The following is a 25487-nucleotide window of genomic DNA, read 5'->3' on the forward strand; positions in this document are numbered from 1 at the left end:
TAGGAGAGAGAAAGTAAGAAGAGGGAGAGAGTGGGAGGAGAGAGAGAAAGTGTAAGGAGAGAGAAAGTGATGAGAGAGAAAGTAAGGAAAGAGAAGTGCAAGGAGGGAGAGAGAGTTCAGGGAGAGGGAAAGTGTGATGAGAGAGAAAGTAAGGAAAGAGAAGTGCAATGAGAGATAGTTCAAGGAGAGAGAAAATGTGAGGAGAGAGAAAGTGAGAAGAGAGAGAAAATAAGAAGAGGGAGAGAGTGTGAGGAGAGAGAGAGAAAGTGAGAAGATGGAGAAAATAATGGGGAAGAAAGAGAGAGAGATTGTTGAGAGAGAGAGAGAGAAAATGCGAAGAGAGAATTTTTCTAGATATTGAAGGTAATTTTTTACTTTTTTATTCATCTAGAGTTTTAAATCAATTTTTTTCTATATCAAATCTTGTTGTTGGCTTTCGACATCTAATCATATTTTTGGTTTTCTACATCTAAATATATTTTTGGTTCTCTACATCTAACCATATTTTTGGTTTTCTATATCTAATCATAATGTTATTTTTATTATTTGTCTACCTAGCATTTTATATCTACTAAACATATTATCTTCCATTAACTACAATTTTAACAATATTTTCTAACATTTAAACTAAAATACAACATATAAACATAAAATTAATTATTAGATACGAAAAATAACAAAATACCCATAGAAATTCTATATATTCATATAAGTAACTAAATATTAATTAATTATTATGGGTTAATAAAATTTTAAGGTGTCTTGTTTTATGGCAATTCTGGCTTCGACTCCTACATCCAACTCAGCTCCTACATCTAGATTTATGGTAGTTCCAGCTTTTGCACCCAGCTTTGTGTCTGGCTTGGCTCCTGTGTCTGGCTTTTTGGTGGTGGCTTCAGCTCCTACATCTAACTCAGCTCCCGTGTCTAGCTTTATGATAGTTTTGGCTTCTATGCCTAGCTCAATTCCTATGTATAGCTTTATGACGGTAGCTCAAGATTTTGGTGTCTCTAACTTCCATGACTCTAACCTAGTTGGGGGCCATTTTTCCTTCCCTACCTCCGTTGGGGTTGGGTTATGGTTAGTTGATGGTCTTTCTATGGTGACTCTACCTCAGGGGGCTACTAGATCTATAATATCTTATGCTTATGTTGTTTCTTATGAGGTGGGCATTAGAGGGTAGCTTGTGTGTTTGGGGGTTCATGATGTTTTGCTAGTTGTTGTTAGAAAATCGATAATAATTGATTTAGAGCCAGGTATTGTCGATGAGGTCTCTATTTATATGGATCATTTCTCCCTCAATGCTACAACATTTCATTTTAAGGGTTTCTGGCCCTCTTTGCTAGAATTACATACCTGGATATCCCATGTTTGGAAGCCATTCATTTCAAATAAAACTCATATTTACCCTATTTTTAGGGGTTTTTTCATTATGTTATTTGAATCTATTGATAATAAATATGACATTTTGCATTATGGTTTCTCATGGGGGGAGAAGTTTCCCTTGATGGCTAAACCTTGGAATAAGGAGTTTAACCCATCGATAGAATCTTTTAACAAGATCCCTCTGTGGGTCAGGTTACTGAATCTCCCCCTTCACCTTTGGTTGGATTCTATCTTGGAGGTAGTGGGGGAAGCCCTCAGTAATTTCTTATTGGTAGATATTGCATCTTCCAATGCATTTATGATGATGTATGCCTATATCCTGGTTGAGATTGACATCTCTAAGGGACTTCCTAAAATGGTTATGTTGAAATATCAACATGGCTCTTGGAACCAACTTCTTGATTATGAGGGCATCCGTTTTAGATGCAAGATATGCCACAAGACTGGTCACCTTATTTCCTATTGCTCTTCTAAAAAATCTACACTGAAGAAGTCTCCTTCTTGGTGGAAGGTGGTTCCATAAGATCACTACATGGTTTGGAAAGATTCCTTTATTGGGAGTGATGATTATTTTTAGGATATGTTGGAGGAAAACTCAAATGTTGATTGGGTATGCATGTTTGTGCCTTCGGTGGAGACATCTTCTATTCACCCTTGTTTAATTTTTTCTCCTATATTTGGCTTTATGGTAGTAGCTCCAACTTTTTTGTTTAGCCTAGCTCCTACATTTGGCCTTATGGCAATAATTCTGTACAACTCAACTCCTATGTCTAGTTTTATGGTGGCAACTTTGGCTCTTGCACCTAGCTCAGCTCATGTGTCTACCTTTTTGGCTAGTCTAGATTCTGTGCCTGGCATTTTGACTATTTTCCCACATATAGCTTTGTCTCTAGATATTGCAACCCCATCTCTGGATGTTATTGATTGTTCTTTTGCTACGGTTTGTTCCCTAGCTATGGGGTTTCTTGGGGATGGTTGTGGTGTTCCTAGCTTTGCTTGGCAGAAATTAGTTGGTTTGGTGGAGGATGGATGGACCAAAGTTAAAAGAAAAAAGGTCAAGCCCTCCACTACTTTTGATATGGCTTTACGTTCTCAAAATCAAAACTAAAAGGGAAAGCTTGAGTGGTTGTTCCTTTTAGTGGTTTTCTTAGCTTTTTTGACTTGTAGTTTCTTTGTATCTGACACGGTAAGGAATTTATTGTCTATTCCTCTTTTTTTTATCATGGGGTTTTTGGTACCCATTCAAGTATGTGTGTGGCTAATGAGTTTTGTTTTATTAGTGATGCTACAGTAGTCAGTTTGTCTAGCTTGGTGACTTGTTTCTCCTTTGGTCTATAGTTTAGTTTGGTATGGGCTTCATTGAAAATTGTATGATTCATAAAGGGTTCTAGGTGCCCATTCAAAACCTATTTGTGTGGTTGATGAGTTCTATTTTATTAGTGATGCCACCCTGGTCACTGTGTCTAGCTTGGTGACCTATTTCATCTTTGGTCTATAGCTTAGTTTGGTATGGGCTCCATTCAAAATTTTATGATATGTAAAGGGTTTTAGGCTCCCTTTAAAACTTTTTTTCCTTATCAAAAACTAAATATTCATTAAAAATAACTAAATAATCATTAAAAATACAAAAATGAACATACCTAAAATGTTGAATGCTTGAAGGAGGTTGAAAATGGTAACCCATAATGATGATGCAATTGAAGACATCACAAAGTTTACTCCAAGCCTTGCAGCAAAATCACCGTTGTGGTAATAAAAGGTGAAATGCTAAAAAAACTTCTAAAAATCCATTTTTGTGCAATAGTTAGGGTTTAAAATGGCTTCAAGCAAAGCCTTAGTGGGCCTGTGGGCTGCTCAAACTTTGAGTGAAGCCTATGGCTTCCCTAGAAACTATGTCCATGTGGCTTCAAGAGAAGCCATGTGAAGGCTTTGATGGAAGCCACAACTTTTCTTGAAGAACCCCAAAATCATTTTTCCCACTTTTCATCTAATTCATTCATAATGAAAAGTGAGAACTAGTTGCGTGGCCTTACCTTTTAGTGTAATCAATATGCTTGATGACATTATTGTTCTTGATCCATTTATGTATATGGATACTTGTGTGTTTGGTCACATACAAACATTGTTCCAACTTAGAATTAGTTATCTTACAACTTTTTTGACACAAATTTTCACCCACAAGAGTTACTTACAAGTTTCTAGATTATGTGGTTTGGTTTGAGGCACTTCTACAGTGGAATTATGGGAGTGTGTTTGATAGGCATTGCTGAGCCTTATCGTGTTTACATTAGTTTAGAGAAATATATTTTTGAAGAAGATGCACTAAGACTTCTTTGGGATGAAGAAGGAAATGGTCTAGTGATCCCAATCAAAGTTGATTTTGGTGCTTGCTTAGGGTAAGTAATCTTAGGGTGGGAATACCTGTAATGTCTCCAATATGGAGCAAAGGAACTAATAAGGATTTAAAATGAACAATAACTACGAGGATGGAATTTTTTTTTTTATAAGTTTGCACACTTAATTCCCTAAAACTAGAAAATTAATTTAATAGTAAGGGAATGAATGAATAATCAAGTAATAGTTGAAATGGTGAAGTTTTTAATAAATTTTATTAATTATTCGTTATGGACTAAAGTGGCGACTAATTTAAGTTACAAATAATTTTAATATGTGACAACTTAAAGATGGGATTCCTAATTATTAATCACAATGTTACTACCTAGGTCAAATTGCCTAAAATGAAAACTTTATTGAGGATTTCACAACTTTTTGGGATGGAGAATCTTTTATTAAAAGATCTAATGAGAATTAGAAGCTATCATTATGAATATTGAATGTTTCATTTTTCTTCTCTACAAGTAACAACTAAGAGTTTTTTAGGACAAAACCTTTGGAAAATCAAGATCTCAAACACAACCTTGGGGTCCCATGAACTCTAAATTCATCAATCTATTGGGAAGATGATTTAGTCTACAAACTAGTATCAACTATTTAATTGCCTACCAATAAATTTCTATTAAGAACTCAACATATGACAAAGGAATCACAATTGGTGCATGAGATCTAATGTGCAACATAGTTTGTAGAAAAATCAATAACACTAATGGACTATTTTGTAACAAATCTTACTCTTTATTTTAGAAAATTTATTTGTAGTTTACCAAAATATTGTTTTGAAAATATTTACAATTTCATTTCAAAATCCATGTTATTATTAGTTCTTGCCAAAGGCAAGAAACTATGGGAATCATTAAGAACAATTTTGTTAATCATATCAACCAATCATAACCAATAATTAAAAGTTTTAGAAAAAAATCCTATAGTTTAATTTAATTTTCTATTTTGCTGATTGTGAAAATTTTCATTTATCTATGTTCTTATTGGCCAACACAAAAAAATGTAAGGGAGAAAAATCATTTTTGTATTTGATAAATTATACAAAATTATTGATGACTAGCTCATTAATTAATATCTTAAAATCTTGTACAATATTTTTAATCCTATATTAATTGTTCAAGTCTCCATCATGGTGTGCATGGTACATGGAAAAGGTGGAAATATATGTCTTTTAATCTTGTAGTGAGATTTTTACATAACACTATACAAATAATTTTATTCTAAATTTATTATAAAATTGATGATAATTATAATCTTTTCATCATTTTAAATATTCCATGCTTGTGTCATATATATATATATATATATATATATAATAATAATAATAATAATAAAAATATCTAACTAATTTAGTTTTAATCATATATGAAATAAGGATCAACAATTTTGTCAATTATTTCAACCAATCACAACCAAGAACTAAAAGTTTTAGAAAAATTTCCTATCATTTAATATAAATTTCTAGTTTGGTCATTGTAAAATTTTTTGTGTATCTATATATATATATATATTGTCTGATGATAATTATTATGATAAGTAAAGATGATTATATTCACAAAATATATCAAAACAATTTTCTTACTATCATACAAATAAATAAATAAATAAATAATTTGACATATTCCATTAAATTTTAATATACTAGTAAGTGTATATAATTAATTTATAATATAATCATTCAAAAATCATAATATATCAAAGATTATTTGAAGAAATATTTATAAATAAAATAATCTTATAGATATCTATCATAAAATTAATGTGATAGATTTGTATTACTTAGTCATATTTTAAGTTTATTTTCAATAATATTAGCTATTGCTAAGAGGAATATCATTCCCTAGGATATCGCATAGTTCAAAGTATGTATACTTCATGTTCATCTTCTTCATCTTCTTCCTCTCCCTTTTCCCCATTTTCTTCCATCTTCATTCCATTGTCTTCATATCTACTTCTATCTTCTAATCACATTCTATTTTCTTCTCTTCTTCCATCTTCTTATCACATTCTATTTTCTTCTCTACTTCTATCTTCATATCTTCTAATCTTCCCTTTGTGCTCAATTGATAAGAACTTTGATGAATTGTGTCTCTTACTTGTTGAATTGAATGATAAATATTTATACTAAATAAATATACAAAAATACTTTTCAAAAAATATTTTATAAAAACTCATTTACAACTACACCAATCTATCTACTAAATGGAAAACCTAAAAATATCACAATTTTAGATCATATTCTTGGGTTGGAGACAAGATGCTTGTAAGTTAAGCTAAGCTAAATATATATATTTTCCTGCCTAAATGTGAGATTGCTTCAAATGTTTTAAAATTTTCCTTGTGAAAAAGACATAGTAATAGACAAATATTAATTATCAAACAAAATTGAACATCTCTAACATTTTTAAATGCAACCATTAGAGTTGTAAGTTTGAAGTTTTAACCTTTATTAGTTTGAAGATTTTAGGGTTTTCTAGTTGAATCCAAATGCTCCCAGATTTTGTAATAGTTTTATCTTATTTGAATAGAAAGCAAGAAAGCATACTAAATTGTGTTGTTCCCTTCTTTACCAAGTCCACCAAGTCTCCCTATGTTCCCTTATTGAGTTCACTCAATTTCTTTTTGTTTACCAAGCTCACTTAGCATCCTCTATTGCCAAACTTCACCTTGCAATAGTGATTGAGCTCACTTGTCATCTTCACTACCAAGCTCACTCAACATACACTGTGTTGAGTTTCCCTTTGTGCCAAGTTCCTTATCTCCTTCATGTTCTAAGCTTTCTTGGCACCACCCTCCTATCACTCAACACCCTCTTGTGTCAAGCCAGTCTACCGCTTGGCATTGGTTCTTGCCAAGAAAATTTTTGGAAGTTGTGATTTATTTTTCACATGGTATTACAGCTTTGTGGCCCCATATCCATAGTAAGTTAGGGTTTTTTTTTTTTGGATATATGACATGGAAGAAGATGCAAGAAAGATATGGTATTAGCCACCATCCTTTAATGGACAAAATTATGATACATAGGAAAATTAGATGAAAACCATAATGATAGATAATGACTTGTGGGAGTTTGTGGTTAATAAGTTCAATGATGTGAATGACCTAGCTTAGTATACTACCCTCAACAACAATCAGAAGACGCAATTGAAAGAGTCAAGGAGAAATGATGCTAAGGCATTAAGTCTAATTGAGGTAGCAATGACAAATACAGTCTTTCCCAAGATTGCAGTGAAAAATTATGCAAAGGAATCATGGGATATCCTTGAGATGAACTTAAAGGGGATTGATAAAGTTAGAGTAGTGAAGCTATAGATGATCAAAAGAGAGTTAGAGAATAGTTAGATGAGGGACAATGAACCTATTATAGAGTTCAACTCATGAATCTCCACTTTGATAAACAAGCTCAAATGAAATGGAGAAGACTATAATGAGAAGAGGCTTGTGGAAAAGATATTGAGGAGTTTATCTCAAAAATATGATAACCATAGAGGAAGTGAAGGACCTCACCACATTGACCATGGATGAGTTGATGGGAACTCTTCAAACCCATGAGCACTGGATAAACAAATTAGAAACAACTTCCCAAGAGTAATCTTTTAAGGCTGAAGAGAATTCAAGAGATAGGGGGAGAGGAAGAAATGGCTTTGGTAGAGGCTCAAGAAGTAAAGGTTGAGGAAAGAATGGTCAAAGGATTGTTGGTGCAGAAAGATCAAGATGAGAAAACAACTAAAAGGGAGCGAGAACCTCCAAAAATAACTCTAGAAGAGGAAAGAAGAATTATAACTCCAATAAGAGCAATGTTGAAAGCTAGTACTGCCATAGGTATGGGCATTATGCAAGTGAATGATGAAAGAAGCAGGGTGATTAGTCAAAGCATAATGTTAATGTGGTTGATGTGAACATGGGAAATTAAAACAAGCCCACTGCTTTTATCATGTGCAAGGTTAGTGAAGAAGGCAGCTCTAATGTATTGGTACCTATACATCAGTTGTACCAACCAGTGGTAATGAAAGTTTATTTTCTTTCATTGATAAGACTTTTAAGTCTAAAATTAAGATGGGAAATAATGAAACCATTCCCATAGTGGGTAAAGGATTTATTATGGTCCGCACCAAGCAAGGTGATAAGAAGGAAATACACAATGTATGCTTTGTCCCCAATATGAAGCAAAAATTAATGAGTGTTGGACAATTCATTAAAAATAAATATAAGGTGTTGATGGCAAATGACAAATGTGTCATTCATGAGAAGGATGGGAGTAATAGATTACTTGTAGAAATCCAAATGAAAAAGTATTGGATATTTTAATTGAGGATAGAGACATGTTTCTCTTATCAAGTTAGTGCTACACCTCCCAAGCATGCATGTACAATAGTACAATAGAAATCAACTACCAAGAGCATGATTGAAGACCCCTCCAAGCTTTGGCATCTTGAGTATGGACATATTGGTTTCGCTGGTTTAAATTTGTTGTCTAAAAAAGAATGGTAGATTATTTTCCAAGCATAGTAGATTCATATGACAAGTCTGAGGCTTGAATTTTGGGTAAGAAACATAGGCTTCCCTTTAATTTTAGAAATTTTAGAAGGGATAGAGCATCATTAGAGTTGGTGCATTCTGATTTACTAGGCCCTATGCAAACTACTTCTATTGTCAGGAGTACTTATCTTATGATATTCATAGATGATTTTAGTTCTAGGACATGGGTGTATTTTTTGAAGAATAAATCTAAGGCATTTGACAAATTTGTTGAATTTAAAGCCCTAGCTGAAAAAGAATGTAGAAACTATAAAAAGATCCTTATATCAAATAGAGGAGGGGAGTATACCTCTAATATATTTGTAAATTTTTGGAGGCATAACGACATCAAGAAAGAGCTTACAGCTAGTTATACTCTGCAACAAAATGGAGTGGCTAAGAGAAAGAACATGACCATTGTTGCAATGGAAAATGGCATGATAAAAACAAAAGGACCCCCAACTAAATACTGGGGAGAAGTTGTAGCAACAACAGTATATTTGATCAATAGGTGTCCTACTAAATTAGTTTGTTGGTCAAGGAAAAGATAGATAGTTGAACACTTGAGAGTGTTTGCATGTGTAGCATATGCAATGTGCCTAAACAACAAAGGAAAAAGCTAGATGAAAAAGGTGTGGAGTGCATCTTCATAGGGTATAGCTCAGAATCAAAATCCTATAATCTATATAATCCAATTGACAATGAGATCATCATTTCAAGAGATGTGGATTTTCTTAAAATGAGTCATGGGATGGCTTAGTAGATGAATACTCAAGAACTTCAAGTAAAGTTCCTATCATTGAAGAGGAAGAAGATGACATTGGTGATCAGCAAGAAGATGGAGGAATAATCATGGCTTGTAGAGAAAGGAAAAAAGGAAATCAACTCTTACATACCGAGAAATAGCTCCAAGCACATCAAGATAACCTTGAGCTAGTATGCAAAATAGTAGCAGTAGCAATACTAAACATTTAGATCCCACTCTTGCCTCCCTATTGCCAAGAAAGACTAAAAGTCTACGGGAGATATACCAAGAAGAAAGGTATGATGAAGATTATGATGAGAGTATAAATTTTGTATTATTTTCTCATAGTGTTCTAATTTATTTTGAGGAAGCAGTGAATGTAGAGAAATTGTTTAATGCCATGGATGAGGAGCTAGATGTTATTGAAAGAAATGAGACATGTGAGTTAACTACTTTTCCTCCCAAGAAGCAAGTAATTGGAGTGAAATGGGTTTACAAGACCAAGTGCAATGATGAAGAAAAAATAGATAGGCATAAGGCACATTTAGTGGTCAAGAGGTATAGGCAGCAATATGGTAGAGATTATGATGAGACATATTCCACAGTCACAAGAATGGAAACTATGTGTGCTATCATAGCAATTGCAACCTAGCACAAATGGAAGGTATATCAAATGGATATAAAGTTTTCCTTGTTGAATGGTGTATTCAAGGAAGAAGTTTATGTGGAGCATCCACCTAGTTATGAAGTTATGAGTGAAGAACAAAAAGTGTATATATTGAAGAGATCTCTATATGGGCTCAAGAAAGCTCCAGGGGCATGGTATAGTAGGATTGACTCATATTTGATGAACAATGGTTTTAGCAAAAGTGACGATGAGCCCACACTTTACATCAAGGCAACAAATGGTAATGTGTTGATTGTTGTCTTGCATGTAGATGATTTAATCTTCACTAGAAATGATAATTTCCTAATTGGTAAGTTCAAATAGGCTATGAAAAATGAATTTGAAATGATAGACCTAGGTTTCTTGAAGTACTTTCTAGGCATAAAAATAAAACAAATGCATGATGTCATCTTCATCTCTCAAGAAAAATATGCAAGGTAGATCTTGGAGAGATTCAAAATGAAGAATAGTAAGGCAGCCCCACCACCAACAATAGTAGGTCTAAAGTTGAGTAAGGGAGATTGCATCAAAAGTATGAATCCAATAGTATACAAGAGTATGGTTGAAAGTTTGATGTATTTGAATGCAACTTAGCTAGACATGATGCATGAAGTAAGTTTAATTTCCACATTTATGGAAACACCAAAAAACTCCAATTGGAAAGAAAGAAAGATAATTCTAAGGTATTTGAATGACACCAAGGGATTTGAGATTTCATATAGTGTAGAAGATGATTTCAAGTTGGTTGGGTACATGGGTAGTGATTGGGTTTGAAGTTTAGATGATAGGAAGAGTACTTTTGGATACATGTTCCATATTGGATTAGGTGCAATTTCATGGGCATCCAAGAAGCAACCTATTGTTGCTCAATCTATAGAAAAGAATGCATACATAGTAGCAAATTTAGCAACATGTCAAGTTATTTGGTTAAGGAGGATTTTGAAAGATTTAAATGAAAGGAAAGAGGGTGGAACCACAATTTACTGTGACAACATCTCTTCAATTGCACTATCTAAGAATCCAATCTTCCATGGGAGAAGAAAGGATATAGAGATCAAATATCACTTCATCAGAGAGTTGGTGGAGAATAGGGATACCAAAATGAAATTTTGCATGTCTAAGTAATAGCTACTAGACATATTTACAAAGCCTTTAGGCATTGGAACTTTTGTACACCTAAGAGAGTGTCTTGATATAGTTGATCGAGATCAGGAGTGATCATTGATTTTGTTTGGCTCAAGACTAAGGGGGAGTGTTGAAATATCTCACATGTGAGTAGTTTCCTTTTGAGCCAAACTTCCACCGACCACCCTGACAACCTATACTTGAACATTGAATGTAGTAGGTGAGTTCAAATTTGAAATGAGAGGGACAACATTTTTGGCAAGGAAACAAAAGGAATGAATACAATTTATTTGATGAGTTGAAGAGTTATAGAGTAGAGCATAGCAAAGAAGTGCAAGAGCATAGAGAAGAGAAGGAAGACGATCAATAGATCAAGTCATAGTTCAGAAGGTAGAAGGAAGCTTCAACATGTGTTGAACCATTTTGTCATTCTGTAAGTTCATTATTTTGATTTGTCTTATGAGTCAATGATTGTTCTAGGCATTATTGTATGCAGCCATTAGACTTGTAAGTTTGAAGTTAAGTTTCAAATTTTAACCTTGATCAGTTTTAAGATTTTAGTTTTTTTTGGTTGAAGCCGAATGCTCCCAGATTTTGTAATAGTTTTATCTTATTTGAATAGAAAGAAAGAAAGAAAGAAAGCATACTCAACTATGTTGTTCCCTTCTTCCATTCATCATGGCATGATATTTTGCTTTTGAGAAGTTCATAGTTGAAAGTTTGATATTGGTGGAAAATTTTTAGATAGGAGGTCTATGAAAAGGTCACTTGGTTTGTACAAGATGTGTTGTCTTTACCGAGTCCACCAAGTCTCCCTCTCTACCTTCATTGAGTTCACTCAGTTTCATTTTTTTATCGAGCTCACTGGGCATCCTCTATTGTGGAGCTTCACCTTGCAATAGTGACCAAGCTCACTCAGCACACACTACACCGAGTTGCCCTTTGTGTCAAGTTCCTTGGCTCCTTCATGTGCTGAGCTTACTTGACTCCATCCTACTATCACTTGGTACCCTCTTGTCCCGAGAAAGTCTGCCACTTGGAATTGGTTCTTGTTGAGAGAAATTTTTGAAGTTGTGATTTATTTTCCACAATAAGCAAGTGTAGCTTGGAAGAGTAGGAGAGGCAAACTATGGTTGTAGATTTAGATGACACCATTGTTAGATTGAAAGGCTATTTCCCTTACTTTGTGCTTGTGGCTATGGAGGGTAGGGGCTTGCTACACAAGTTGGTTCTTTTGGTGTTCATTCCTTTGATTTAGTTTGTGTATGTGCTAGTCTCTAAGGGATCTTGGATTCAAATGGTGATTTTTATTTCCTTAGTCGAGGTCAAGATCTAGGATTTTGATTTGGTGTCCAGGGTTGTTTTGCCTAAATTTTATGTAGACGATGTGCATTTGAAGGCCTAGCATGTGATTATCTAATTGGAAAATGGTATATTGTGACTATTATCATGAGGATCATGGTGGAGCCCTTTGTGGAGATTCGATTGTGGGTAGACAAGGTTATTGGCTAGACAGAGCTTGAGGTTTCTTAAGCCTTTAATTTGGTGAAGAGGCTTCAGATGTTTCTAAAAACTATGGAGCACTATTTTCTTTTCTTGGGATAGCATTTTATGTCTTGTTCACCACTTCATTAGTGAATAGATGTTGATTGTGTTGTTTCTAAGAAATGTTTTTTAGATTTGACAGTTAAAGTGTATGTTTATGTGTAATGAAAGGTTTATACAAATGCAAATTTGTGCTTCTATGCTTTATAAAAAACATATTTTCTTAATCCACATAAATTGTGGCCCTTATGTAATATTGATCTATAAGTTTACCTCTATTACTTCTCTGTTTTTTAGGGCTTTTAGAGCAACTTGTGTAGGAGTACATAAGGATGTTGCTTACAAGATTATCAACTATGAGCTAATGTTGGGTGGAAACCTAGAGGCTAAATTTAGTCTCTTTTATGACTACATGGATGGAGCTTAAATGTGATAAGCTTATCATGCAAGGAATTAATAAGAATTATGTCAATTTGGATGAGTATCCAGTTATGATGAAATTGTAGGTAAGCCTTTTTAAGGAATCCCATTTCTAAATTTTTATTTTTACCTTCTTTAGATCTATGGAATGGGCTCTCTAGATCTAAGGAATGGTTACACTATAGATCTAAGAGGTGGGCTCTAACAAAATTCTAAATAGAGTTTTTTAATCCTATTTCTAGCCCTACAAATTAATAATGTGTTGTAAGCCTGTAAGTGACAACAATTTTCTCCTATGAATTTGTAATATATAATTACAAATTAAATGCTAACTATTCTATAGATTTTCACATAGGCATTAGAAAATATGAAAGATAGGCATCTATAAAAAGTGTGGCTCAGATCTCAAAAAATAATTATCTAGGCAACTTGTGCCTAGACTATATTGTCTTTGAAGTTAATTTCTCTTATGTATTACAAAATTTTTGAAAAAGTTAATTGAAGACTCTATCTAAAAAATATTTTTGGAATGCAGAATCAGTGTGTGAATATAATAGAATTTTTTTTTAATGCTTTATTGGAAGATGGAAAGGAAGTAGTTGGTGTTAGTACAATTGGATCTTTAGAGGCCAATATGTCGGTTGGTTTGGCTTTTAAGAATAAGTGGCATAACAAGTGCAAGGCTCAAGGAAAGCTATTTGACAAGCCCAACATTGTTACTAGTGCTAATGTGTAGGTAAATTCATTCTTCCCTTTTTGAATATTTGTTCCATTGCTAGTAAAAAAATCTTAAAATTTTAGCCAAATAAGGATTTATGAAACTAGATAATATAAAATTTAAGGGAGATGAGTTGAACTTCAGCATTTTCCATATTAGATTTGTATTTACATTATTTATTTAGTTAACCTCTTAATTTTTCCATATTAGATTTGTATTAATAGACTTTGTTTCTTTTCTCCCTTTCTTTGTTTCATTTCCCCCTTTATTTCTTAATATTTAAGCCAATAGGCTTCACTCCTTTAGAAACATTGGTCAAATTATTCAAATTACCTAGCAGTCATACATTGTAGAAAACAAATCTAAATTTTTTTAGAAACATGATTAGTCAAGACATAACCGAATTAGGTGTTGGAAATGGTGTGACTACCAGATAGTAGCCCATGGCTCCTGAGAGAAACAAGATGGTGGGCACAACACTAATTTTCATATTTTCTTTTTTGAATCAAACATGATTGCCACAAATTATTGTGGACTCTAGGATCAGTAAGGAAGACAACTTGATCCATTATTTCTAGAAGCATTATGGGCCATGCCAGAAGTCGAGATGCTTTTTTTTTCAAGGACCGCATTTAAGTCAAAACATAGAAATTATTTTGTAATTGTATGAGTTTCTTATTAGTTTCCTCTCTACTTCTTAGTATTTAAAATCGATTATTGGTACTATTTTTTTAATTTCTAGAAAATTAATAGTTCCAAAGGTGAAATGGATTGTACTAACCTAAGGCAATTATGAGATGGATTATTTAATGGGAGGAATTTGATAAAATTTATTGAAATAGGATTATATCTTGGTTGATTTATTATAAGGACAATTTTAGGGCTTTTCATTTTATCTAATGATTTTTTATTATTAAATTTCTATGTGTTTTCTTGTTTGATTATTATTTAGTAGAACTGGCATAATTACATTGCTCACAATGTCAATGTCTCTGAAATGTAATTTCATTTTTAAAAATTTTCTTTATAGTTCATTTATGTTAGTAACAATTGAGTTTCAACACACTTAAGACAATTACTTAGTTCATGTTGAACTAGTAATACATGTCAAGTATAATATGTAAATACAAGACTATATCAAGCTACAATGAGTGTCAAGTCATCCATGTGCTGAGTCACTCAAGTAATGAGCAGAAAAGACCATGCTGAGTGTTTCAAGTGTCGAGCAAGATAGTTGGTGCTGAGCAGTTCAGGTGCCAAGCTAGAAATAGAATTACAACAAGTGTTGAGTAACACAGATTGGATCTAGTTGTTTGTGATGTCACAAACAACTATGTAAAACATTTTAATGTTGAATTTAGGATAGATCTCGAAGCTTTAAAGATAAGGATGAATCTATTTGTATTTCCTATGTAATCACATATAGCCAATTAGAAAATAGGAAGAGTTAAGTGGCAAAATGGATGAATCTTAGATGTATATTCATATCTAACCATAACCCACTAAAGTCTTTATAAGGAATAGAAGGGGTGAATGGTCGAATTGATCAAAATGCATTCAAGGTGACTTAGTAGAGTGAAAGAATGCCAAAATCAGTTTGCAAAATAGAAGATCAAAGATATAGCATTGACATGTCATATTAGAGAACATCAAGAAGGATAGAATTGAGATCTAGAATCAACAAGATAAATTTGTAAGTTGAATTAGTTCAAATATTCTACTATTACTTTCTAACAACTATATCAAATAAGGTGAAATCCTTTGGACTAAGGTTGACTTAACAGTCATTGTAAAATCCTTTAATATAATGACATTCCAAGTGAATGTTGTAAAATTCCTTTAACTAGGCACACTTCTAATAGGGTGTTAAAATCCTCTAACAATGTGGGACCTAAGAGTCCTTGTAAGCCTTTAATAATGCAGGCCTTTCACAGGGTAGATCATGTTTCATGGTCAACAATTTGTAACCATAATTGGTGACACTTTATTGTTGTAGTAGCGAAGAATTATGGTTTTCATCCCCACCCTAGTTTTACCTTCTCATTTGTAGGGTTTCTGGGTAATCATATCTGGTTTCAAGTGTGTATGTGCTTATATGTTGTGATGCATTTACTTTACATGTTACTTTTATTTTATACATGCATTTGATGAATGGTGAAAAAGTTTTAATTGCTAAAGTTTGAACTTCTAATTCACTCCCCTCTTAGAAGTATATGTTTCTCATTTATAATTTTACAATTGGTATCAGAGCTAAGTTCTCAGTAGGAGAAGCCTTACAACTTATAGAAAAGATCTTGAAATGGAGGTCTACAAATTGGGAAATATTATTAAAAATCAAGGAAATGAGATCTAGCTCATTCTAGATTCATTGGATGAGGCCAAAGAGGAGTTAAGAAAACCCTTAAAGAAAAGGAAAGAGATAACCATTATAGAGAATGATACATAGTACAAAGAGATCAACTCCACCAGGTGATTTACAAATGGAGACTCAAATGAATTTGATGCAACAATTGTAGATCTAATGGAAAAGAATAGAGCACAAGCTCAGGAGGTAAAAAATCTCAAGATAGAAAATGAATCACGAGACATGATGCTATGTGAAGTAACTGAACAAAAGAAGAGAGCCATAGAAGACATGGTTATGATTGAAGAAGATAAGAGAAACCTAGAAATTAGACTAGAAGAGAAGTCAATTTACCTCACAAAAATCTCCAACATACAATTAGATACACTAAGTTAGATGATGAATACTCATCATGAGTTGAATGTCAAAGACATTGAGATCATGACATTAAACTTGAAGAATGAACAACTACAAAGTAACCTGGGAAGAGAAAAAGAGATTGTTGAAAGCTTCAACAAGCCAAATGAAGTAATCAAATACTTTGAGAAACTACTAAAAAAATTTAAATCCAACAATGAGACATTAGGACTTGGCTACATAAGAAATGAAGAAGGAGAATCATCAAGATATATGAAGAAATGAGTGACAAAGGTAAGAACTCGAAACCCACTTGTCATTATTGTGGAAAGAAAGGACATACTGCTAATGTGTAGAAGAGAAAGAATGCAAATCAGCATGAAAAACCTTAAAACATGACTCACTATCATAAGTGCATTAAGCAAGGTCATCAAGAACATGAATGCAAAACTAGAACCATGCATGCAACAAGATTTGAAGGTTACTACTACAATTATCAAAAGTATGGACATAGAGCCTTTGAATGCAGATCCAAGCCTATGTGGTCACCAAACACATCAACAAAAGTAAGAAGTCATGGACACTTCTACAACTAGGATTACAACACTAGGCAAAATTGTCACTATTTTCAAGAGTATGGGCACATCCCTAAGGACTACATTAGAACTATAGTAGATGGTTCAGTCAAACCACATGTTTTAGTTTCTTGAGGGCTAGTCACATCAACAAGCATTGTCCAAAAAGGTCAAAGGCACACAATTCTAAGACTAACAAAGGAAAAGGCAAGGTAGATGTTGAACACACTATAGAAGAAATAAACAAGACTTTGAGAAAGAGAGATGGATGCAACACATCGAATGGAGGGATCACTTCACCTAATAGGTCAAGTGGTCACACCTCATCAAACTAAGAAAAAAGAGCTATGAGGGATCAATACTCAAAATTATTATATCATACATCAGTTCCTAAAGAAATTAGTACTAAAAAGAATATATTAGCATGAATAAAGATGCAAGATAATAAGGAAAGTCCAAGGTCAAATCTTCAATTTTCATGTTACTACTGAGTGTGGGAAGTCTTCTTTAGATATCGAGTAAAATACTAGTAAGTGTTGAGCTACCAGCCAAAGTCAATTTTTTCTAAGTCTACAATAGCTGCCAAGTAAGGGTTATGTCAACAAATTTCAAGTGAAACAAAAATCATGTTGAAGTCAAGTTTATAGTTGTACAAGAACCATGCAATAAATGCAATGTTTTGAAGTGTATAAGGTCAATTTTTAGCCTTTTTTTGTCAGAAAAATTCAAAGAAATAATGAGTGGAGTGAAGAAGTGATTTGAAATCAAATTTGAAGCATTTGCAAGGATCATAGGAAAGATCAAACACTAGTTCATTGAATTTTAAAGGTATTATTCACATGCCATGCTACATAGTTTAATATTTGTTATAACCTAGTCTTATGGAATCACATCTAGTTCAAAGAGAATGAAGGAGAAAGAGGCTTTTGAAGTCCAATTAGTTAGCAATGAGGTCAAAAAACCCAATTTCAAAGCCATCCTAGACATTGCATATAAGCAAGACCCATCAAGTGCACTATCAATGATTCTGCCCAAGGTCATAACGGTGCCTGAGAATTCGCCAGGATGTTCAAAACTAAATTGATCAAAACACTTTTGAGTAGAATTCATGATGTATATTTGATGTTAAAGGGTGGACCTATCAAGATTTCCAAAAGAATTGTTCATAGAGTGTCTAGTTTTCAAGCCATAGATCAGCCGAAGACCTAAGGTAGTGACTCAAAAAAGATTATTCAGAAGAATACTGGCGCAAAGTTGAATAAGAGAGGAATGACCATTGATACCATAATAGATCCACTTCTTGACTTTGCAATAAGAGTTAGTTCTCTCAAGTTGTATTAGTCAAGTAGGTTAAATGGTGTACCATACATAGCAGTTGATGTTGGCTACAAAAAAGTCAAGAAAGATCATACTTATGATCTTACAGAGCTTTAACTACAAAAAATAATGGAGAGCTTAGGAGAAATTAGGAAGACAAAAATTGCTCAAGGAAATTTTGGATAAATACTTGTATGTATATTTTTCTATGTACAAAATAAATTCCCATCTTTTGGTAAAGTTGGATGGAAGACAAACAAATCAGTGGCTATCTAAATAAATAAATATATTGAGCAAATGGGAGAGAATTTTGAATAGTGATGAGAAACTATTTTGAAAACTTTAAGAATTCTATGATGTAGAGGTTGAGGATACCTATCTCACTAGTTGAAAAATACTACAATGACTTATGTTTCCTTGTAGATACTGATTATACTTACATCTAGGATATTGTACCTAGGATTAGATGGCTAAGACCCTTAGGTTATGAAATTAATGTTGATGAAGCCTCAACTACTATTACTGCACTTTTAGTTGAAGAGATTGAAAAAAATGCCAAGATGTTTGGTAACTATGATGTTGTGAAATCAAAAGTTAAGATGGAGCTAAAAATAGCTTCCACATTGAAAAAGAAAGACAAAATGGTGAGAAATTGAAAGCTGAATTTGGAGAGGTAGTAGGTGCAGGTGAGAAGGAAGAAGTAGATGATGAAGAGGATGAAGAAGAAGAAGAGGAACAAGGGAAAGAGCCTATAGCTTTAACCTAAGGTATGGGTGAGGACCAAGAGGAAGAAGGTGCCAAGGCAAAAGAAGTCAAGGAAGCACTAGTATAGGCAGAACCAAAGAAAAGAAAAGCCAAAACTCAGCCTATGGCACAAAAAAAGAAAAGAAGACTACCATGCCCAAGATAGCAAAGCCAACAACACCAACTACAAGGAAAATATAAGGGCTACTACTCAAAAGGAAAAAGAGCAAGCTGAGGAGAAGACAAAGGGAACTGAACAAAAAGGGCTAGTGCAAAAGCAGCAAAGGAAGAAATACATAGCATAGCTAGATACTAATGATGAAAAGATAGAGTCTGAAGATACAAGTTAGCTTAGATTGGTAAGTCATGCTCCCAAATCTGATCTTGAGAATATTTGTGAAAATATTAGAAAGAATGCAGATTTGACAAGCTTGAAAAGTGTTGATTTTGGAAAACTTGATATAGAAGACCAAAATTTTATTAAAGAATCCATATATGCTATGATGTTTAAGTTAAAGAACACTCCTCTTGAAGTAAACAATACAATGCCAAATAAATTATATAGAATTTTTGAAAATAAGTGGCATCACTACTTAAACATGGAGAAAAAAATAAGAGAATCAACACTAGCCCAAGTGATGCTAGAATTGACAAAGGGACAAATTTTCAAAGCTAATAGGAAGTATGGTAACCAATTTACACTTAAGTACAGGGAATTCTACATACTTCAGAAGAATATTGAAGATGTTGTGAAGAAATATACTCAAATGTGGAAATTAATATATGGTTTGACAATTGTCAAGGTAGGAGAAGAGGATCCCTTTGAGAGAAGAAATAATGAGGAAGAAAATGAGGACAAGGAGGAAGAAATAATAAAAGAAAAGGATGACACTACTATGGACGAGACACAAAAGAAGATAGATGAGATCGCTACAGCTTAAGAGTAGCAGGAATAACAGAGTGTGCAAGACACATAGATGTCAACCATGAAACCTCCTTGTGACACAAGAATGCTTGTAGATACTATAATTGTAAAGGATGTTCCTGATAGCTTAGCTCAGAACATCAACCCTTGAGCTATAGAAGACCTAAAGGAGATCCTTGACCAATCCACATTACAAGCCAGACTATGTGAGAATCCAATAATGGTCAGTGTTGATAAACTTCAAAAGGTAGTACCTAACATTACAAGGGATAAAGTGAACACACAAGAACCACATTCTTCCATCCCTTCAGCTACTAATTCTCAACCTTTGACACAATTAGTGGATACATCCACAATGGTTGAGATAAGTGTTATTGTTTATATGGTTGAACAACAATAGACTGTAGAGGAAAAGAAACCTACAAAAGAACAAATAGGATAGATAGATGTATCTATACCTAATGCACAAACACAAGGTGCAACTCCATTAATTGTAATTGACCAAGGTAGATTTGAAGAGAATAAGGGCATATCATAGGAGAAGGAGAAAGAAGCGATAAAAGCATTAGTAACATTACCAACAACTGGCATTCCCACAAAAGTCCTTCAAAAGCTGAGTACTAAAGCTATACCCCTAAAAAATCATAGGATTAGGCTGAAGTTCTACAAAGTTCGCTAAGGAAATTCACTATGGAGATGCAAATCTAGATGAAGAAATAGTGATACCTAAATATGATTATAAAACCATGACATTAGAGTAGATAGTCATAATGTACAAGCTTAAGAGAAGAAGAAGGAACAAGAACTACATAGAAAAGAGTTTAGACAGATGCAAACATTATAGGAAATTAAAGACATCTTTTTAGATGCTTTCTATTTTCCTACACCTAATGAATCAAAGCCAATATTAGAATAGCTATCAAAAATTGTGGAACAGGTGAACAATGAACACCAGGATAGAAATGCCAAACTGATGGAATGGTCTAAAGGAAAATTTCAAGGGAAAGTCAATGAAAAGATATATGGTGACATAACACTATCACAACTTGAATTTGCTACAAAAATTGAGAAAATCAAGAAGGTACTTGCTAACATATTCTCATTGTACACAACATTGTGTGATCCCACACTCTTCACACAAGAGACAAGCCATAGAATCCTAAGTCTAGAGAGAAATCTAAAAGTATTAGGTATGCAACTACCTCAAAACCCATCTTAGAGTGAGAAGCATTTCCATTCATTGCTTCATACACAAAGTCAAATAACTATGTTAATAACAAAGGAGGCTAACATAAGAGCCAAGTTGACTAACATCCAAGCCTCCCTAACCCCTCACATGACCATACTCCAAAAAGAACTAGGATTTTTAGAAACATTGTTAAAGAAAGATCCAAATCTTACAACATTAGATGGACTAGTTCACCTTGCAGCAAAGATAGCAATCCAAATCAAGTCATTGCATATTGTATTAGACAACTGGGATGCTGCTATGAAAATAATAATAGAAGTCCACAAGAACTTTTTGGACAAATACACCTTAAGCATATGAACCCTTTGACATAAGTATCAAAAAAGGGGGAGATAAAGTAAAAGGGGAGATAAGTAAGGAAGGGTGAGATAAAGAAAAATAAAGAAAAGGGGGAGATAAACCAAAGGGGGAGCACACAAAAAGGGGTAGCAAATAGAAGAACAACAAAAGAGAAAGAAACAAAGAATATTAGACAAAGAGTATTAGCAAGATGGAACAAAGCATATTAAACAAAGAGAATCAACAAGAGAAAAATCTATTCAGAATGGAGAACATATTTTGAATAAAACAAGCACATCAATATAGGGGGAGTTGCAATATTTTGAGGTATATAGTCTATTACAGAACTTTGAAAATTTTGAAGTTCTATATATATGCAAAGTTGTGAATATGTTATACTTGATAAGATTGGATAATTATGTACAATTAAGTGTTTTTGACACTCATGTCAAAGGGAGAGATTGTTGATCTCAGATTGGCTTTGACAATTGAGTGTCAGCACACTTAAGACACTTACTTCATGTCAAACTAGTAATGCATCTCTAGTGTAATATGTAAATACAAGACTATGCCAAGCTGCAATGAGTGTCGAGTCACTCATGTACTAAGTCATTCAAGTGCCAAGTAGAAAAGACCATGCTAAGTGATTCAAGTGTTGAGAAAGAAAGTTGATTTGAGCAATTTAGATGTCAAGCTAGAAATAATTTTTTTGCAAGTGTCGAGCATCAGTAACATTAAGTGTCGAGTAACACAATTTGAAGCTAGTTGTTTGTAATGGCATAAAAAACTATGTAAACCATTTTTATGCTGACTTAAGGCTAGATCTACAAGCTTGAAAGATAAGGAAGAATCTATTTGTATTTCTTATGCAATCACATGTAGCCAATTAGAAAATAGGAAGAGTTAAGTGGCAAAATGGATGAATCTCAGCCATAGATTCATACCTAACCATAAGCCACCAAATTTTTTATAAGGAAGATGACACTCCAAGATTTTATAATGGTTGAGAGAGTAGTGATAAAAGGGGTGAATTATTGAATTGATCATAAATCATTCAAGGTGACTTACTAGAGTGAAAGAATTGTAGAATCAATTTGCAAAATAGAGGATTGAAGACATAGCATTGACATATCATATCAGAGAGGATCAAGAAGGATAGAATTGAGATATAAAATTAACAAGATAGAGTTGTAACTTGTATCAAATCAAACATTATATTGTTACTTTCTAACAATTGTATCCATTAGGGTGAAATCTTTTGGACTAAGGTTGACTTAATAGTCATTACAAAATACTTTAACAGGGTAACATTCCAAGTGAATGTTTTGAAAGTCCTTTAACTAGGAACATGTCTAACAAGGTGTTAAAATCCTCTAACAAGGTGGGACCTAATAGTCCTTTTAAGCCTTTAATAGGGTAGGTCTTTCACACGGCAGATCATGTTTCATGATCAACACTTTGTAACAGTAATTGGTGACACTTTATTACTACAATAGTGAAGAATTGTGGGTGTCATCCCCATCTTAGTTTTACCTTCTCATTAGGAGGGTTTCTAGGTAATCATATCTAGTGTCAAGTGTGTATGTGCTTACATATTTTTGATGCATTTACTTTACATGTTATTTTTTAGTTTATACATACATCTGATGAATGGTGAAAAGTTTTAATTGCTAAAGTTTGAACTTATAATTCACCCCCCCTCTTAGAAGTATATGTTTCCCATTTGTAATTTCAACAACAATAGATAATTTATATTACTTATTTATGTTAGTTAAATTTGTCTTAGTAAGTTTGTGTTTTAAGTTTCTTTTTTGATTAATTTTGAATAATTAATTAGAAACTACCCCAAAAATTTTGACTCTGATTAATTATTTTATAAAAAATACTTTAAAACCATTTGAAATTAATGGATTTTAAATAGCTACAAAATTTTCTATTAACTAATGGCACAAAATAGAACATGGAAATGTAATTATGACTCACCTTTCTATAAACATTATTGTGTATCATTATTCATTATATTGAATAGATAAACATAGCACACTGAAATCCGATGCTTTGATATTTAAGAGAATGGAAAAATGTGATATAAGTTAGTGAGCCAAATAAAACTAAATTAAACATAGAAATGGAGGATAGAGACAAGTGAAATACTATATCTACATTTACCATAGATTCACTATTATAATATTACCATCTCAGTTTCATTTGATAGTTTTTTAAAGATTAGTAAAAATATATTTGTAGTTTGGAAACAAAGTAAATATGGGATATCATAGGTATGCATTTTTTTGTTGTAGCTTTGATGTCCAAATTCATATCAAATATACCATATCATTTTTGTCTAGTAATTTTTTCAATCAAAATGTGACATAGTACTTATATAATATATTTATTAATAAACTAGTTCAAGGGCCCATCAAAAAAAGAACTAGCAAGAAAACTTTGAATCCTTGCGAAAGTAAAAAAGTGTTAAAGGCTAATAGGTCATTCCAAGCATACCTAAAACAAAATACAATTACTCTGTACTAAGAAAGAGTTCCCAAAACATGGTATATACAAATAATCTACAATGAGTAGGGTCCAATTATGTCAATGAACTTCTCCTTCTGAAAGATTTAACTTTATCAAGAGAACATTAAACCATCTATCTAATTGGAGCATTTTTGAAATAGAAAAATACCATCCAAATCAACATCTGGGACATGAACCATGAAAGCCAACTCCATACTTTCCATTTTCAGCAAAGAAATGAATCCTCATGCATAATGAGTATGAAAACTAATAGCCAATTAAATGATAAGTGTGTCAATTGATTATAGCACTAGTTTCTATTAAGCCACATTGATCTTCTTTGTGTCCCAGTTATGACACTCTACTAAGTGTGGAATTTCAAAATAATAACCTTTGAATGGAAAGATTGAAATATGGAACCTTCACAACCAAGATTAGCTAGACAATCAACCAGTCTATTGCCCTCCCTAAAAGTAGGATGAAAACAAGGAGCTTGAAAGGAGTCAATTAAATCCTAGCATTGTTGAAGGATATAAGCTAGTTTGTAGATATAAAAAGACCATGAGAGACAAGAGTTTATAATTACTTGAGAATCACCTTCAATAGATCTCAAACAACTATGTAAACCATTTTTATGTTGCTTTAAAAATAGATCTTGAAGCTTTAAAGATAAGGATGAATCTATTTGTATTTCTTGCATAATCACATGCAACCAACTAGAAACTAGGAAGAGTTAAGTGGAAAAATGGATGAATCTCAGCTATAGATTCATACCTAACCCTAAGCCACCAAAGTCTTTATAAGGAATAGAAGAGAAAAATGATCAAATTAATCAAAAAGCATTTAAGGTGACTTACTAGATTGAAAGAATTGAAGAATTAGTTTGCATAATAGAGGATCGAAGATATAGCATTAACATATCAGATTAGAGAGCATCAAGAAGGACATAATTGAGATCTGGAATCAATAAGATAAAATTGTAAGTTGAAATAGATCAAACATTCTACTGTTACTTTCTAACAACTATATCAATTAGGGTGAAATCCTTTTGACTAAGGTTGACTTAACAGTCATTGCAAAATCCTTTAATAGGGTGACATTCCAAGTGAATGATATGAAATTCCTTTAACTAGGGACACTTCTAATAGGGTGTTAAAATCCTCTAACAATGTGGGACCTAAGAGTCCTTGTAAGCCTTTAACAGGGTAGACCTTTCACAAGGCAGATCATGTTTCCTGGTCAACACTTTGTAACCATAATTAGTCACACTTTATTGCTGTAGTAGTGAAGAATTGTGGGTATCATCCCCACCCTAGTTTTACCTTCTCATTTGGAAGGTTTCTAGGTAATCATATATGGTTTCAGGTGTGTATGTGCTTATATGTTTTGATGCATTTACTTTACATGTTATTTTTATTTTATACATGCATATGATGAATTGTGAAAAAGTTTTAATTGCCAAAGTTTGAACTTCTGATTCACACACACACCCCCCCGCACCCCTCCTCCTTAGAAGTATATGTTTCTCATTTCAAATTTCATAATAGGTATTAGAGCTATGTTCTAAGTAGGAGAATCCTTACAACTTAGAGAAAAGATATCGAAATGGAGGTCTAAAAATTGGGAAAGATTATTGAAAATCAAGGAATTGAGATCCAACTC

General features: G+C 33.1%; 1 pseudogene; it reads left to right on the plus strand.

Annotated features, from left to right (window-relative positions):
• The first annotated feature begins 769 nt into the window (after positions 1-769).
• LOC149579631 (glutamate decarboxylase-like) overlaps positions 770-25487 on the plus strand; it is a 116435-nt pseudogene continuing 91717 nt past the window's right edge.

Source organism: Cupressus sempervirens, chromosome 1 (genome assembly GCF_028749045.1).
Source record: "Cupressus sempervirens isolate cs-2001-9-10 chromosome 1, ASM2874904v1, whole genome shotgun sequence".
NCBI lineage: Eukaryota > Viridiplantae > Streptophyta > Pinopsida > Cupressales > Cupressaceae > Cupressus > Cupressus sempervirens.